At 35.6% G+C, this 5,000-nt stretch overlaps 1 protein-coding gene across 2 annotated transcripts in view; it reads right to left on the bottom strand.

Moving 5' to 3' along the window:
* mboat2a (membrane bound O-acyltransferase domain containing 2a) overlaps nucleotides 1–5,000 on the bottom strand; it is a 71,358-nt gene that overhangs the window by 17,227 nt on the left and 49,131 nt on the right. The gene's annotated exons all lie outside the window — the stretch shown is intronic.

The raw sequence follows: 5,000 nt of genomic DNA, 5'->3' as shown, positions 1-5,000 counted from the left end.
ATAATTACTAAATACATGAAGTAAATAAATACTTTCTGTCTGTCTCTCTTTCTACCAACTACCATTTAAAGGTCTGGTGTAATATTTCTTTTGAAAGAAATGAATACTTATATTCAGCAAGGACACATTACATTGATTTGATGAAAATTGTCAATAAAGACATATAAAATGATTTCGATTTTTAAATAAATGCTGTTCATATGAGATAATCCTGAAAAACTATTTGTTCAGTAAACCATTGTTAAATTAAAAAAAAAAACTATTTATGTTTAGTTTTTTCCTCCTGCTGTACAGAATCCATACCGAACTGTAACCGTCATGTTTGTGTACCGTTACACCTCTAGTGTGGACAGTGCTGTCGCATTCTGCAGCACTGAGCTGCATCGGCTCCAGTCTGCAGCATTAAGTCTGCAGGGTTAGTGAAGAAAACAGATCAAGCCATTCGTCATTCATCTCTGTCAGTGCACTGACAACTAGATTAGTCAACCTATCAGCTTCTGCAGGCTTTAATGGCTGCTGGGAAATGCATAACCCACAGCAGCATATACACACAGACACAGTCCTACTCTTCTTCCTTCAGCAAATGTGACAACATCAACGACAACACTTCATTATATTTGTTAACCGGGCAGCACTCAGGTCCTACACAAACCCACTGAAACAGTATTAATAACCAAAAGAACCACATGTCGGACACATTGAGAAATGGTGCTAATGTGGGAGACTCGGATTTGAATGAAACCTGGGAAGTTGTAACCCCAATTGTACAAAGCATATTTATTGTCCTCATTTGTAAGTCGCTTTGGATAAAAGCGTCTGCTAAATGACTAAATGTAAATGCATATTTTTGTAGGCCAAAACAAGGAAATGTGTTAGCATTTTAACACTTCCACCTCCATCGACCAGAAATCAATAGGTTTTTTTGGTTAAATGCCTGAAATAAGGTCTGTGGTAAACACAAGATCAAGATATCTTTCATTCTGCAAAAAATATATATCAGTAATAGCTTTTACTGGTCTTGAAAAAGGCAGCTACTAAGAAGTGTGGGTTATAAATGTCATCACGCTGAAATGCATCTATTCGCTTTCACAGCTTGAATTTTTTTTTTAGAATTGCTCCCCAGCAAAGGCTTAGTGAAAGCCTGTATAATAAAACATATGTAGTTCAATTATTAGCACCCATGAGAAATGCACATAAGAAGAAAATAATTACTAAATACATGAAGTAAATAAATACTTTCTGTCTGTCTCTCTTTCTACCAACTACCATTTAAAGGTCTGGTGTAATATTTCTTTTGAAAGAAATGAATACTTATATTCAGCAAGGACACATTACATTGATTTGATGAAAATTGTCAATAAAGACATATAAAATGATTTCGATTTTTAAATAAATGCTGTTCATATGAGATAATCCTGAAAAACTATTTGTTCAGTAAACCATTGTTAAATTAAAAAAAAAAACTATTTATGTTTAGTTTTTTCCTCCTGCTGTACAGAATCCATACCGAACTGTAACCGTCATGTTTGTGTACCGTTACACCTCTAGTGTGGACAGTGCTGTCGCATTCTGCAGCACTGAGCTGCATCGGCTCCAGTCTGCAGCATTAAGTCTGCAGGGTTAGTGAAGAAAACAGATCAAGCCATTCGTCATTCATCTCTGTCAGTGCACTGACAACTAGATTAGTCAACCTATCAGCTTCTGCAGGCTTTAATGGCTGCTGGGAAATGCATAACCCACAGCAGCATATACACACAGACACAGTCCTACTCTTCTTCCTTCAGCAAATGTGACAACATCAACGACAACACTTCATTATATTTGTTAACCGGGCAGCACTCAGGTCCTACACAAACCCACTGAAACAGTATTAATAACCAAAAGAACCACATGTCGGACACATTGAGAAATGGTGCTAATGTGGGAGACTCGGATTTGAATGAAACCTGGGAAGTTGTAACCCCAATTGTACAAAGCATATTTATTGTCCTCATTTGTAAGTCGCTTTGGATAAAAGCGTCTGCTAAATGACTAAATGTAAATGCATATTTTTGTAGGCCAAAACAAGGAAATGTGTTAGCATTTTAACACTTCCACCTCCATCGACCAGAAATCAATAGGTTTTTTTGGTTAAATGCCTGAAATAAGGTCTGTGGTAAACACAAGATCAAGATATCTTTCATTCTGCAAAAAATATATATCAGTAATAGCTTTTACTGGTCTTGAAAAAGGCAGCTACTAAGAAGTGTGGGTTATAAATGTCATCACGCTGAAATGCATCTATTCGCTTTCACAGCTTGAATTTTTTTTTTAGAATTGCTCCCCAGCAAACTATTCTAAATCAAACTTTCACGGATTTTTAAAAAAAAAATTTAAATAAAGATTTAAAAGGTTTGTCAGAAGCTTAATGACGATGACACTGCAGTCATGTGACCATGGTTATGTTTGGCTTTTATTGCTGGTGATTGTGTTTACGCTTCAAAATTAATAAAAGTTGTGTTCATATGTAAAGATTATCAGGATGAACAAAACTTGTAAGAATCATAAACTTTTGGTGGTTAAAAAAAAGTCATCACTGCAGTACTCCATACCTCAATTTCCTGTCCCCTCTGTATTATCTCTAGCATTTGACAAAAATATAATAAAAGTGGTAAAAAAAATATATTTTTATAATAAAAATAATATATATATATATATATATATATATATATATAAACAATTAGTAAATAATTAGTAAAACATTATTTTAAATGAAGAATTATTAAACATTAAGCCTAAAGTATACTTAGTTTTTGTATGCATGCGCTAGCATAAGCGTAGCTGAACGCACAGCCTTTCAAAGTGCACTGTATTTGGTAGCATGCACTAACACAGGCGGTCAACACGTGTGCTCCAGAAAGTTTCATCTCTGTCCAGTGTTTGTGCTATTTTTCTCCAGAAGTTATGACTGATAAAATCTTTGTACTCTTTCAAACTAAAGTTGCATTTATCTCATAAGCCTCTCACACAAGCGCTTGCCCATGCGGGAGTCTGTTGTTGTTGTTGTTGTTGCAGACTCCAGTATTTTTTTGTTGTTGTTGTTCCGTCTTTCTAGTTTCGTTGTGGGTGTAAATTAGTGCAAAACAAATTCAAAGTGCATGTGCGTCCAAAAATCGAGTTGTGCACATACAGTACTCGCATACTGTTGTGGTAATGAAATTTGCGTCACGCACACTGTACGCGGACCCTTGCGTATGCGGAAAAACCGAAGTATACTTCAGGCCTTAGTCGGCGTCGTTTGCCAAAGTATCAGAGTGCCACAATTTCAGTCTGAATTGAGTTCTCCATAAAGTGGTGGAGGGAGGAGACTATTACAAAACTTCATTAAAACACATGGATTAATATGTTGTGCGCTGTCTGTAATAGAGCAGGGCATGCAGAGCTAACGGCAAGTCATGCAGAGGCAGCTCAAAAGTGCTGGGCTGCAGTTTCGGCCAGATGTTCTGTGAGCTATCGCTTCAGAGAAACGGGATGTGCTCTCTTAATCTTCCCATAAACCCTGTTAAAGGAAATGTGGTGACTGAGATGCTACTTCTGTTTGACTCTAAAAGTGACTTGGTCACATATCACTGCGATTAGTTCTTTGGTTGACTAAGTATCTAAAAACTATGCTGTGCAATGGTGCGCAATCTAGTTTGCTTATCAGTTGCCTTGTTTGCATGGGAGATTGGCCAGTCGTTGATAAAACTAGAGTGGTTTCTCTTGGGTTCCTGCCATCACATTTCCATTTTCCACTGATGTTCATTCCTTTGTGCTTAACCCTTGTGCGACCTTTTGGACATTTTTGTCCTTTTCAGTTTTGTTTTTTTGATCATTTTGCCTGTGTTATTGCCAACTGCATATATTTTGGCACAGGTGTGTATTTTTATTGGAATTTTACTATTTCACTTCCATTTACTTTAATAAATCTGTTTTGCACTAGGTACAACAAATTGTTACTCTCAGGAACTTAAGGACAAAAATGTCCCCATTGAAACCCATTAAAACTGCTATTTTTAATCCAGTGCCATTTAACTGTAAAATTATGCAATTTTTGTTGATAAGACTTTCATTATATTGGCTTTAAAATTTAATTTGTTACTATTTTTTACCAGATGGTGCTATTTTTTCAGGTTTGACCTATAAAGAAAATACTTGCTTTATTTCTGTTTTCTGTTTCTGCATATTATAGAGCCAATTGGATAAATAATGCAGCTATAATTGTGTGGGTGTGTTGGTATGGATATCAGAGTGTGGTTTGTATGCGTGTCATAAAAAAAAATTGTGTGTGTTCTTGTAATATTTGAGAGAGAAAAACTCTACTGCAAATCACAAATCCAACCACTGTGTGCACCAGCAGAGTTTTGCTGGCATCTAATGGGGAAAATTTGGTACTGCGCCCCAAAAAAATCTTACTGAAAGCTCATTTTTTGAGATATCAACCTCAAATTTTGAATACAACTTGTTTAGATTTATGGCTTTGATTTTCTAGCAGGTATAGAGTTCAACATGTTTCATAAAATATATATTTTATATAAAACATCATTCATAAATCATTTTCATAAACCTAAACATCTAGAACTTTTTTTTTTGGTTTCACTTTTTAAACTTTTTTTACTTCAACAATAATCTGCCATGGGTCTTCTTTAACCAAACTTAACTCTAAAAGCTTCAAATTTTTATGACAGTTTTTTGACATGGACATTTTTGTCCACTATGGACCTATGTGTAACTTTTTTTAATTGATGCACAAGGGTTAAAGCGGTCAAATTATGCAATTTCAAGTTTTCCTTTCTCTTTGGAGTGTTACAAGCTGTTCGTGAATAGATAAGATCCCTAAAGTCTCAAACCCAGAGATATTCTTTATAAAAGTTTAGACTCGTCCATGCCCTCCTACGTGTCTACGTCACTGTGTGGGAAGATTTGCATAACACCGCCTGAATGTATATGCAAAGAAAGAAGGCGTAACTTTAATTCTCGCT

This window comes from Sinocyclocheilus grahami, unplaced genomic scaffold, assembly GCF_001515645.1.
Source record: "Sinocyclocheilus grahami isolate Dianchi unplaced genomic scaffold, SAMN03320097.WGS_v1.1 scaffold896.1, whole genome shotgun sequence".
In the NCBI taxonomy this organism is placed as follows: domain Eukaryota; kingdom Metazoa; phylum Chordata; class Actinopteri; order Cypriniformes; family Cyprinidae; genus Sinocyclocheilus; species Sinocyclocheilus grahami.
Note: the sequence above shows the minus strand (reverse complement) of the source record. Positions and strands in the feature narration are given on the sequence as shown.